Source organism: Solanum dulcamara, chromosome 7, assembly GCF_947179165.1.
Source record: "Solanum dulcamara chromosome 7, daSolDulc1.2, whole genome shotgun sequence".
Taxonomy (NCBI): domain Eukaryota; kingdom Viridiplantae; phylum Streptophyta; class Magnoliopsida; order Solanales; family Solanaceae; genus Solanum; species Solanum dulcamara.
In genome coordinates, this window is record NC_077243.1 from 27,249,355 (window position 1) to 27,263,505 (window position 14,151).

The 14,151-nt window shown below is 35.6% G+C and overlaps 1 non-coding gene and 1 pseudogene across 1 annotated transcript; both read right to left on the reverse strand.

Moving 5' to 3' along the window:
- Positions 1-80: 80 nt before the first annotated feature.
- LOC129898071 (small nucleolar RNA R30/Z108) lies at positions 81-180 on the reverse strand. The gene has a single exon (XR_008768988.1). It is a non-coding gene; the product is annotated as a small nucleolar RNA R30/Z108 (small nucleolar RNA).
- An 11,702-nt stretch (positions 181-11,882) lies between these two features.
- On the reverse strand, positions 11,883-12,755 carry LOC129896594 (uncharacterized; annotated as a pseudogene).
- Positions 12,756-14,151: the final 1,396 nt, after the last annotated feature.

The following is a 14,151-nucleotide window of genomic DNA, read 5'->3' on the forward strand; positions in this document are numbered from 1 at the left end:
TCCAAAAAAGTAAGATAACTGAAAAGGCAAATGCACAAACAGAGAGAAAAAAACAAAGTAGATCTAGGGGAGGATTGAAATCGCTCAGTAGTGGCTAGTTGTTATTGGTTCGATTCTGCCAGCAAGTTTCCTCAACTTTAACTCAGAAGAGGGAGCTTAGGAATCCTCATAGCAAAATCAACCTCCCCAAAAACTGTTCACGAAATCAAAAAAAAATAGATATAAAATACGAAAGATGTAAGAAGAGAAAGCTCAGGGAAGAAGGAGATCGACATGCAAAGGCATAAGCCCCTGGCAATCCGGTCTGTTGAGCTTGATCTTTTACAGAGTCCTCATAGCGACTCTTCCATCTACATCAAACTAAAGAAAATTAATGAAGAATGCAGTAAAGAAGAAAAGGGAGGAGGAGTTTATTGCTACTGAGGTGGGCGGTGACTATCAATTTATAGAGGTTGTGCTAGGGTTTCTAGGTTTAAGATGGAGAACCTCTGCGGCCTATACCCTTGTAGCGAAATGACAAATTCAGCCCCGGATTTATAGAAATATTACAGAAAATCACCAATTTTTCCTCTGGGCTAAAAATTTGAGAGTCCAATAAGCTTCTATGGACCGCAGACTACTCCTTTCGATAGGAGATTTGCATGAGAAAGATTGTTTTGTACTTCAATTTAAATTTTGTCCACATTTGAAAATTTTCTGCGGAAATGACTTATTAAATTCGAAAAAGTGTCAAAAATATCTTTGTACTGTGTGTGCAACAATCAAAAAATATTTTTCATTTATATTTTAGTCCATTTATATCCTTTTATTATTATTGAAATGGATTAAAAAGGCCCTTAAGTAAAATGGATGCAAACGGAAAATACTTAAACACTAATTAGGAGGGCATTTATGCACCCATTCGCATACTACAAGGAATATCTGGCCCATTTTAAAGACATGAAAGTTACATATAATGCTTAGACTGGAAGACATATCAGCACATTCAAGGTCATTTTTGAAGAACTTAGGAGTTGGTTGGTGTAAGATACAGAGAATAATAATTTCAGAATAAAATGTAGGACTATTTTATTCTGTGTTTGGTTAGAGGTATTAGGTAGTCATGAGATTATTTAACCCATCTTTTATGTCTTAGTGATGAGATAAGTTATCTCATATATCCCGAAATAACTTATCATGGGATAATTAATCCCAAAATAACTTAGAGCCCGTTTGGATGGGCTTAAAAAAACATTTTTTATGTATGAAGTGCTTTTAGAACTTTGAAGTGCTGAAAGTTATTTTTATAAATAAGCAGTTGAGTGTTTCGATAAAAGTATTTATGCTGAAAATAAGTTGTTGATGTGTTTGGCAAAAAAGTGTTGTTAAGACCTTATTTTCTGTCAAAATGACTGAAATACTCTTAAAGCTGTTAACACCATAATAAGTTGATTTAAAAGATTTTTAAACTCTAAAGTTGATTTAAATCAAAAGTAATTTATAATGTAAAATCCCTTCCACTATAAAATGTTTATTTAAGTTAATTTTTTATAAATACATGTTACTTAAGGGGAAAAGGTGGTATCGTTCGATTATTAACTAAACATTTTTATAAATAAGTTAATTTCTTGTTGATCTATTAACTACTTTCCTTCCCCTCGGCACTCACCCTTAGGGAGATAATTCAGAATTTAAATAATATGATTTTCGATTATTGAAAAATAAAAGTTGAAGATGAAATCAAAAATCAAAATGCAATCATTCAGATACTCTATTTCCAGCTTCACAAAATAGGATGGATTAATCTTGCATAAAAGGACCTTTGAAACCTTTTGACGTTGTTGTTGAGAAAAGAGCCTTTGGAAACTATTAAAGAGTAGTTGCGTAATTCGAATAATTTTTTTGCGAGGTCGAAAATGTGGCCAAGAATATTGGTGATCATATCTACAAATATTTTCAACCAAAAGCACTCCACTATAAATACAAGAAGTGAAAAATATTCATATAATTCAAGCATCAAGCATTAGAAATGTCACTAGCAATCATATCACAAAACCCCATCCAATAGACATCATTTTGTTCTCCTACATCTTCGACATCTACATTGTTAACTCTTGAAGTTGTGCCAATATCATTAGAATCAACCGATGGAATATAGCTCTCATTCTCGGTTGTTTGGAATGCATCATCCACATTGCATTTCTTTCTAATATAATTGTGAATAGCCATAGTAGCAAGTACGCTGTCCCTTTGTGTGTCAATGTGATAGTATGGCATGTCTCTCAAAATAGACCATCTTGCTTTTCAAACGTCAAATGTGCGCTCTATTACATTTCTACAAGGAGAGTGTAAATAGTTAAATTTCTCAATGCATCCTCTTGGCTCTCGCAATTATCGAGTTGCACTGCGGGAAAATTCAGCTAGGTGATATCTTATATTATTTCCTTTGTATGGAGCCATGTATCATTTCATGTGTGAATATCCTGAATCAACTAGATAATATTTGTTTCCGCATGGGTGTGAAAAGTTGAGCTCTTCTCTACGAAGGGCCTCAGCAAATATACGACTATCGTGAGCTGCTCCTTCCCACCCAGCCCATGCAAATGTAAAACACATATTAAAATCAACAACAACAAGAATATTCTGAGATGGATAACCTTTACGTCCAATATATGGTATCTCTTGACCTTGCGGTAATCTAGCTTTAACATGTGTGCCATCAATTGCTCCAATACAGTCCTATAAGAAGTGAATGTAAATTAAGAGAGATTTTTAGTATTATGCCATACTTTGGTCAACTTGATGCAAATATATTAAGAAGGTTTAGAAGGGTATTAATTGAATTGATTGAGTCTCCAAAATTGTTGACGCACCCATGTCGGATCCTCCAAAAATGCACTACTTTTGGAGGATCTAACCTGCACCCATCAACATTTTTGAAGAATCTGAACAGCATAGGGCACAACGACAATGAATGTTCTACATTTGATGAAGGTTAAAAGTTAAAATAGTTTAGAAGATTAAAAAAAACTTCCACATTAACAGGTAAAAGTAAAATTTTACAAGAATTCATCATACATGCATAGTGTTGTATCTCTGCTTGGATGTAAGAACAAATGAGGTAGAAGTACTTAAAAATAATCTATATTTATGAGTAGATTCAATTCTCTCATCTTAAATGTATCTACAAACTAGCCAAGGCTCATTGTATTTGAGTTTCAGAAAACTGGAATTTGGTAACATTATGTCTTAAACGTAATTCTTGAGTACAGAGGAATATTGAGACACTGAACATATGCTTCGGTTTGCCAGCATTGGACATGAGACATTAATAGTTGCTTAATAAAAGTGTTGTGTAGAAAGTCGCTTGCCACATAGTAGACAAACATTTCAGTTTATTGAAGAAGCTGGAGATTTTTACCAACTACTAGCCTTCTACTTTGTAGCACGCCATTTCTTCATCAACTTATCTAAACCAGTTATGTCACTGCAAACTCCTTTGTCGCCATAAAAGAGATAGATTGAACACAACATTTCAACAAATTATATGACGTTGATTTATTTAATATTTAATATTTAAACTACTAATTTAAGTAAGGCATGGTGCATTTTGTTCTGTGTTAATTAGTTAGTATATGTCATGAACTTTTTGGTTAAATAAAATTTAATACAGTTGACCAGTAGCTATAACTAGTAAAGCATCTTAGTTAAATGAATTTAATTTTATATATTGACAATTTGATGGTAGAATTTTTTTTATATATATATTCAATACTAGTAAGGGTTACTTACTGTGACACCCCGGAAATTTTTTCGCAAAGACTCAAACATTTCTTCACGTGTGGGTAGACTCGGACCGGAGGACTTGTAATTCTACACATGAGTTAGGATTAATTCCTAAGTATTTGAAGTGTGTTAGATGTGTTTAGGGGTCACAAGGGATCTCTAACACCAAGTCGAGTCCAAAGAACTCCAATCGATTAAGTTTTCAGACGAGTTAGTTTAAGGGTCAACTTCAAATGACCCTATCTTTTGATAGATGATGATCTGGGTGGCCCACGATCTATTAAATCAAAGGTCATCGAGTATTCTTTCCAACGCCACCAAGAATGCAAATTTTGGAGTTCGGAATCAAAAGTTATGGTCATTTTGCTACAAACTAGCACAGTAGAGATTTTCAGGCCTGGGTTGCAATTGCTGGGAAAACTGGGTTTGGCGCTGCAGTGGCGCGATGCGCCACTATCGCGCCAAAAACATGCCTCAGTAGTTTGGGATCTGGCGCGGCGCGCCACTAAAGGGTGTGCAGAGTTTTTCAAGCCAATTTCCAGAACCCAGAAAATATTGGCCTTGGCGCCGTAAGGGCGCGACGCGCCACTATCGCGCCAAGAATGTGCCTTAGTAGTTTGGTTCTTGGCGCGGCGTGCCACTATGAGGTATGCAGGTTTTTAGGTGTAATCAGCCTGGCGCTGCAAGGGCGCGACGCACCACTATCGCGCCAGGTGCATTTTTGCCTATTTTTCAGAACTTTTAAGAAGGGGCAATTTGGGAATTATCCCAAATTATATATGTATCACCATAGACCATTTTAGGATCATTTTTCAACCCCCACTCTCTCTCTAGAAAAGCCCTAGGAGTTCCTCTCTCTCTTCTTCTTCTTCTCCATTTCCAACAAAAGAGTCCAAGAGCTTCAAGATTTGAGTCCTCCATTGAAGACCCAACATCAAGGTTTTCTTCAAGTCTTCAAACAAGGTATGTAAGGCTAACCTAAAATATGGATTGAGTTCTTTCATATGCCCATAGATGGGTTAAATAGGAGTTGTGAAAGAGTTGAACCTTCTCAGAAGGTTTTCTTGAAAGGTTTCCTAAAACTATAGGATGTTTTTAGACACAATTGGTTGATTGATGTTTTTAATGACTTGAGTTACTAAATAGGTATTTTTCATATTATTGATTATAAATATATCTTTGTATATAGATGTTGACGATATTTTTGAGTTGAATTTTGTTGAGAGTATGGATTCATGTTTCATTCACATGAACTCAAGATGAGATTTCTTTGGTCATAATTTGTCTTGAGTTGAGGTGGATGGTTTTGTGTATATATGTATTGACTGGAATGAAAAAAATGAATTAGATAGTTAATAATGTCCTTTTGCTTCTATAAAATGAACATAAAACTAAAATAAGGATTTTAGAGTAGATGTTTGATGATGATGTGAATAATGATATTTGATGATGATGTGATAATAATGTTTCATGATGATGTGAATAATGATAATTGATGATGATGTGATGATGATGTTTGGTGGCGATGTGAATAATGATATTTGACGATGATGTGAATGAAGAGGTGATGTCGATGAGGATGTTGTGTGATGAAGTGGATTGGAGTCTAAGGTGATTTTGTGGTATGTGATGTGCACAATTTGAGTAGATTGGAGTCTTAGGAATATTTTGAAAATAAATTATCTTTTGAGGAGGAGCTTTAAATAAATTATTTGTGAACCTTTTTGCACAAACCATTTACACGCTATTTGGAGTCTAAGGAATTATTAGTCTCATCTTTGATTTAGAAAGGAGTTTAAGTATGAGTTGAGTATGAGGAGCCTTTAAATGAGTTGAGTATTTTTACATTAAAGTATCTATTTTGAGCTTGAGTTGTGGAGTGGAAATTATATTTTTATGACAAATATTTTAGTTGATCTGTTGGCCCATGGCCTTTATTCTTTGAGTTGGGTGGGTGATTTGAGTTGTCCGCTAAATTATTCCTTATTTTTAAACTTTTCGCTGAATGAATGGATGAACGGATGTGTGATCAGGCTATGTGGTTCGCTTGGGAGCCAAAAATGGTTTCTGAGTGTCGGTTACGTCTAGGGTACCCTTCCGGGGCGTGACAAACATGGTATCAGAGCACAGAGTTCAAGTGTCCTAGGGAGTCTATGAAGTCGTGTCTAGTAGAGTCTTGATTATGAGTGTGTTGTGCACCACACTTATAATCAGGAGGCTATAGGACATTAAGAATTTGTTTCCCTTCTTTCATATTCTGAGTTCGTGCGATAGAGTTTAACTCTATGAATGTTCCCTTCTAATTCGTGCATTGCTCAAATCCATTTGACTACCCCTCATACTCAAGGTAGTTGAAACGGTAGATATGAGATTCTTGTTGATGAGTTAGGATAAAGTCTTGAGGAAGGGAAGAGATGGCACAAGGCTTGAGAGGAGCCGATTACTATGCTTAACTCTATTGATCTGGAAGATTGTACTCTCATTCGTATGGATCGTGCGTTGAGACAGAGCGATATGTATCCTAGAATCTTATCCCTACATCTTGATTTGAATGTTATCTTCGAGGGGGAAGTTGTGTATCTAAGTGATAAGTGTCAACATCCAATGGAGTGTAATCCGAGGCATAGAGAGCTATGGTTGATAGGATGATTGTAGATTTAGAAAGAGGGAGTTAGAGGAGTAGAACTGAAGTAGTAAGAATGGTGGTTGATTGAGGCCTACAACTAGAGTGGAGTATCTATAGAGTGAGTAATGAGGTGTAATAAATGATTGTGATAGTTCTAGTTTTAAGATTTTATTTAGTAGGCTTGACATGACGTATGCGAGAGATTAAGATATTAACTTGCGAGGAGTGTGTGTTATGAATGGAGGGGTTATGCAACCCTCAGATGTAAATAGTGAATTGAGTCTAAGTCATATGGTAAGAAGAGTCTTAAGAGGTGTATATGAAACAGTATAGAGTTATATGAGGATCTAAATTGTGAGTTGCTCTAAGTGACTAGTTAGTATTCTTTAGTTGATGCCTTTAAGCTAAGGGGGAGATGATAGGGTAATGAGCCAAAGTAGGTCTTAAGCTTCCGATAGTGATGAGTTGGCCAAGATGATAGTAGACGGAGTTGAGCGAGAGTAGATGAAGGAGAGTGAGTGCTTCCCGATTGTGATAGTTGTGTTATACTTGTCTAGTTGAGGAGAAATGTGTGGAGGAGGAGTGAGATGAGATCTTGTGATGAGCAATAGATAGGTAAGAGTATGTTAGTGTGTCTCCGGGAAAGAGCTTATACAATAATAGAGGTAGAAGTATTAAAGTAAGCTTGAGAACTCTTAGATATGAGTGAGGTAGTTAGAGTGATAAGCTTGAGCGTATGATTATCACTGTGAGAGTGATGGTGGTAGGCTAACGATTTCATTTGGGGGAAAGATTGGAGGTTCATGAAGGGTGTTATGAGGCTTGGAAAGGAGGGGAAGTTTGGACACCGATATATTGACCTTATGAAATTGTGAAGAGGATTAGGAATGTCGCTCATGAGTTGGAGTTCGACGATTGACGATCTAGAGGTTGGAATGATTCGGTTGATGGAGTTTCGATGTTCTATTCGTGCTAAATGATGAGAATGATGAAGGTGATATCCCTATTCCTGAGTTGAAATGATTTGTCTATTCCTGAGTTTGAATAGCCAATTGTCTAAATTGCTCGATTGGTTGATTTGATTGAGTTTCAATTTTTATTCGTGCCTCGAGTCCACCATTGGTTTACTCATCATTAGAGGACGAATGATCCCAAGGGGGAGATAATGTGACACCTCGGAAATTTTTTCGCAAACACTTAAACATTTCTTCATGTGTGGGTAGACTCAGACCGGAGGACTTATAATTCTACACATGAGTTAGGATTAATTCCTAAGTATTTGAAGTGTGTTAGATGTGTTTAGGGGTCATAAGGGATCTCTAACACCAAGTCGAGTCCAAAGAACTCCAATCGATTAAGTTTTCGGACGAGTTAGTTTAAGGGTCAACTTCAAACGACCCTATCTTTTGATAGATGATGATCTGGGTGGCCCACGATCTATTAAATCAAAGGTCATCGAGTATTCTTTCCAACGCCACCAAGAATGCAAATTTTGGAGTTCGGAATCAAAAGTTATGGTCATTTTGCTACAAACTAGCACAGTAGAGATTTTCAGGCCTGGGTTGCAATTGCTGGGAAAACTGGGTTTGGCGCTGCAGTGGCGCGATGCGCCACTATCGCGCCAGAAACATGCCTCAGTAGTTTGGGATCTGGCGCGGCGCGCCACTAAAGGGTGTGCAGGGTTTTTCAAGCCAATTTCCAGAACCCAGAAAATATTGGCCTTGGCGCCGTAAGGGCGCGACGCGCCACTATCGCGCCAAGAATGTGCCTCAGTAGTTTTGTCCTTGGCGCGGCGTGCCACTACGAGGTATGCAGGTTTTTAGGCGTAATCAGCCTGGCGCTGCAAGGGCGCGATGCGCCACTATCGCGCCAGGTGCATTTTTGCCTATTTTTCAGAACTTTTAAAAAGGGGCAATTTGGGAATTGTCCCAAATTATATATGTATCACCATAGACCATTTTAGGATCATTTTTCAGCCCCCACTCTCTCTCTAGAAAAACCCTAGGAGTTCCTCTTTCTCTTCTTCTTCTTCTCCATTTCCAACAAAAGAGTCCAACAGGTTCAAGATTTGAGTCCTCCATTGAAGACCCAACATCAAGGTTTTCTTCAAGTCTTCAAACAAGGTATGTAAGGCTAACCTAAAATATGGATTGAGTTCTTCCATATGCCCATAAATGGGTTGAATAGGAGTTGTGAAAGAGTTGAACCTTCTAAGAAGGTTTTCTTGAAAGTTTTCCTAAAACTATAGGATGTTTTTAGACACAATTGGTTGATTGATGTTTTTAATGACTTGAGTTACTAAATAGGTATTTTTCATATTATTGATTATAAATGTATCTTTGTATATAGATGTTGACGATATTCTTGAGTTGAATTTTATTGAGAGTATGGATTCATGTTTCATTCACATGAACCCAAGATGAGATTTCTTTGGTCATAATTTGTCTTGAGTTGAGGTGGATGGTTTTGTGTATATATGTATTGACTGGAATGAAAAAAATGAATTAGATAGTTAACAATGTCCTTTTGCTTCTATAAAATGAACATAAAACTAAAATAAGGATTTTAGAGTAGATGTTTGATGATGATGTGAATAATGATATTTGATGATGATGTGATAATAATGTTTGATGATGATGTGAATAATGATATTTGATGATGATGTTTGGTGACGATGTGAATGAAGAGGTGATGTCGATGAGGATGTTGTGTGATGAAGTGGATTGGAGTCTAAGGTGATTTTGTGGTATGTGATGTGCACAATTTGAGTAGATTGGAGTCTTAGGAATATTTTGAAAATAAATTATCTTTTGAGGAGGAGCTTTAAATAAATTATTTGTGAACCTTTTTGCACAAACCATTTACACGCTATTTGGAGTCTAAGGAATTATTAGTCTCATATTTGATTTAGAAAGGAGTTTAAGTATGAGTTGAGTATGAGGAGCCTTTAAATGAGTTGAATATTTTTACATTAAAGTATCTATTTTGAGTTTGAGTTGAGGAGTGGAAATTATATTTTTATGTACATAATATTTTATGCATTCATTGAGTTGAGATTGTATAAATTTTAAAGAGAAGAGTTTGATGATTTGAGATGAGTCGATTTGAAAGAAGGTCCAATAAGGCCGGATTTGAGTTGAGATTTGAAAAGAGTCCAATGAGATTTGCCATCATGACTTGATTGAGTTGAAATGAGAATAGAGTTGATGAGTTGGCAATATGCTAAATAAAACTAGCCGTGAGGGCTTGTTTGAGATGATTGGATGGAGTTTTATGAGCATAGAGTCATGGGAGGAGTATCGAGCACCGAAGCGGGTGAGAGTATAGTCCATACTTGAACCCCAGAAACTACGCCGCCAATGTAGGTAGAGATGGAATCGTTAAAGTCGGATGCTTCCCATGGGATCGAACCATTAAAGTCGGATGTTTCCCATTTTATTTTCCTGAAATGATATGACTTGACTAATCGATGGTATCCATGATTAGGGAGGCGTTCATGCCCTGGCAAGGTATGGACGGACGTGGCAACAATGTCTGATTGTTGTACTATCACTGGCTCATAGGTGATGGTTGTCGGATAAGAGAAACTCCCATTTAGGTCTTGATAGTGCTCCGAGTCAGTTGAGTTGAGTTGCTTATGAGTTAGTCCTGTCTAAACTATTTCTTATTAGACTTAGGACACTTGAGTGAGTTGTTACATATTTATTGAGTTGAGTCCTTTGAGTTGAATTGTAAAACATTGCATAATTTAATTTGCATATTTACTGAGTTGAGTCCTTTGAGCTGATTGTTGAGTTGAATATTGAGTCGATTGTATATGGTCGGATTGGATTAGATGAATTGTGATTGGATTGAATAGAATGGTATGTGACTAGATTGGATTTGATTATTGAGTTGATTGTTGAGTTAAGTGTATATAATCGAAGTGTAAATGATTTGATTAAACTGTATTATACATAATTGGATTGGATTGTATGGTATACGATGGGTCTCTGTCTAAACTGTATCCTTACTTTGGATTTACGATGTCTTATTTGAGTCTCTCTTATCTTTCTGATATGAGATATGTGGACCGATGTTATTCTTCCTCGAGATATGTTTTATTTTTCCATATTACATACTCGTACATTCCATGTACTGACGTCCATTTGGACCTGCATCGTTTCATGATGCAGAGACAGGTTTAAGAGATCGTCAATAGGAGTATCATTGGGGATCTATTCGCACTCAGCGTATTGGTGAGTCCTCCCCTACTTTCGGAGGATGCCGCTTATGAAATCTTGCATTGAGTTAGCCCTTTTCATTTTGGTTAGAGGTAGCCATGAACATGTCATTGGCACCAAATAAATTGTAGTGATAGAGGCTTCATAGACTAGATAGTGATGGGTCGATCGAGTATTTTCTTTTCTTGAATTATTTTTGTCGAACTATTTTAATGACAAATATTTTAGTTGATCTGTTGGCCCATGACCTTTATTCTTCGAGTTGAGTGGGTGATTTGAGTTGCCCGCTAAATTATTCCTTATTTTTAAACTTTCCGCTGAATGAATGAATGAACGGATGTGTGATCAGGCTATGTGGTTCGCTTGGGAGCCAGAAATGGTTTCTGAGTGCCGGTTACATCTAGGGTACCCTCCCGGGGCGTGACACTTACTTTAAAGAAAGAGAGATATCTTTGTTTAAATGGCTTGTGAGCATCGCAACCGTCATTATAATTTGGATGTGGTTGAATGATATCTCTTGCAAGCTTGCAAGCGGCCTTTAAAACACTATGAAAGTGTTTATGAATTGTCTCTCCAGAATGTTGAAAGATATCTTATATCATTCGATTTCCAACTCCATGTGCACAAGTCATCAAGAATATGCCTAACATCTTATGTATAGACATTCCACGAGTGGGTTTAAGCCCATATTTATCAGTTAGGTCATTGGATAGATCAATGAATACCGCCTTCTTCAGTCGGAAATTTTCATAACACGAGTCGCATTTTCTCATAATATCTCTTGGATAAACTCATTTCTAGAGTGCATTGATGTACGACAAGGTTCTTTGCATATATATCTTTCACAATACATCAAAATGTATTTACCTGTTATATGACATAAAGCCATCCAATCCTTCTGCTCTCTCGGAATCTCTTCTAATTCTTGATCTTCATCATCTAAAATCACTTAAATGAGGAGATGCCACATTGCTAATATCCCAACTCTCCATTTAACTGAAAATGGAAATGCCTCAAATTAGTAAAGAATGAAAGTTTTTCCAACAACCCAATTTCAAGATTTTTTAGAAACTCCATCGTTTCAGTGCACTCATTTCTATCTTCGAAAAATCACATTGTAAATCTCAAATTACTATTCCATCAAAGAAAAACAATCACAACAATACAACAATAACGATAAGGTCTAAGCATACAACCACAATGTCAACACAACATTAACAATACATAAAGTTTACACGCACAACTATAATGTTTGAACATTAAACCATAGCAATGCAATCATCCCATTTTCTCAAGGTGTAACTGATAGTTATACTCCAACCAAGATTTTCGAGCTTCATCAGTTTCCATCTTAAGAAACAGAAACATAGTTGTACTTTCCACTCCCAGGAGGAATATCAGAAAAATTTGCCAACATATTTTTACACTTATCGATGACGGGATCATCTATCAAAGGGGATATAGCAGTGCTTTTACTAAACATAAACTCCACTAAAGAGTGTATATCCTCTCTCAATGATACCACACCAGATTTTGCCTTATTTTTTTGACTTGATTGCCAGTGCCAGTATCATCAATTGAACCTCGTCTTTTAAGTGATGGCTTAGGAAATATAATAGAATCCACATTCTGTATATCATCACTTTCATCATTCCCTTCATCACTAGGATTGATAAAGTGTTCTTTGTTATAGCCACCAATCTTATTTGTTCCTTCTTCATCAAGATCTACTTCGATGTCAGACATTTGTTCTTGATTCGCTGCACGTGCTCTTTCTCCAGTAGCAACAATATCAGAAAACAACGCATCATAGCGATACCATATAAGTGAAAGATCTATTTTTCTGAACTTATTGTATCAATCATCCTCCTGTAACAAAATAATCAAAAACTAGTTTAAACTAACCAAGCAATTTAACAATGAAAGAAAAAAGAAAGACATATAGAAAAATGTAAGAGATGTACCTTAATTTTTCGCTCCCACCAATCATCATCTGCTATAATTTTATTTTTTGTGGCATCCCATCCTAAAGCTGTCTCCCCTCTCATCAACTTCTTAAAAAGAATCCAATTTTTTTTCATGTTATCCCAATGATTTTTCATTTGTTTTTTATCATAGTTTTTTCCGTGGCTCTATTGAATCCTTCGACAACATTATTTCATCCATCCCTAATTAAATGAGTGTGTGGTCTACATCCTTGTCTAATCTCATTTTTACATAGATATATAAATTTAATATTGGCATTATCATTCCACCTAGCATTACTTCGTGCTTTACTAGTTTTTGGCATAATTGAATGTAACAATCTGAAAAAAGGAGAAATAAACGTTTATGAACTCTGCAACATCAAAAGAAGAAGTGGATCCAGACGTTGGTCTCAAAAGAGGATGCCGGATGAAATCATTCACCAATAACAACAACAAAGACACAAGTTTATCTACTATAATATCCTATACTCAAAATTAAAGTGAAAACGTAGAGAAATACAAACAAACATGAGAAATAATATTTTACCCAAACAAAAAAAAAGTATGTCTTCATACTCAGTAGTTCGACTCATTAGAACTATTCTGTTGAAGAGAATCCCATATGAAATCATTCACTAATAAGAACAATAAAGATTACAACTACTACATCATTCTATTCTCAACTAAACCAAATACAAACAATATGAGAAATGAGATTTGTCCCAAACGTACAAAATTATGTATTCACACTCACACCTCAAGTGAAAAAAGGAAAAACAATACTGAGAACGATTTCAAACAAGAATCCTTTATAAATTATTCATATACAACAACTCAAGCAAACTAAAGCCACTAGTGAAAGAAAAGAAACTGATCTGTATTTCAGATAAACTTACAATAAACAAAAGAAAATAAAATCATTAAAAAAAAAGACAAACTTTCACCATATCAGACATTCAGTAAACAACCAAAACAAAACATGCTTGAAGCTATTAACAACACAAGAAGAGCAAGTGTGTAACTGTAACCCCATGATAGCTTCACACACATCAACAAACAGATAGATATCTCCCACAGATATATTTGTTGAACAAAAAAAAAGACACTAAATCATAAAAAGATTGATTCGATTAACCCACAAACAAGAAACTATAAAGCTATTTGTTCTGAAGAGCCATTTGTTTCTCAAAACTCAAAAAACTCATCTTTCTTGAACCTGGTCCTTTGTAGATCAAATATTTTATACTTCAAATAATTATTTATTTATTTCTTTTGGCAGAGGTGGAGGTTTTTGTTGGTGCAATCAAAAGATTTAAAAAATACACTTTTCTAATTGATATCTGCACATATTTATGGAAAAATGGTTCTTTAACCCTCTGTTTTAAACTATATGCCTTAATTTAATTTTGCACATATATTGAAAAGCTTAAAACTGGAATATTAGTTGAGAGAGCATGTTGTATATCGACCTTCAAAACTATGAAGTACCACTAACAGAAGCAGAAAATAAACAACCTAATAAAACCAAAAATGACTAAAATTAATTCTTTTCATACCATTCAACCAAAAC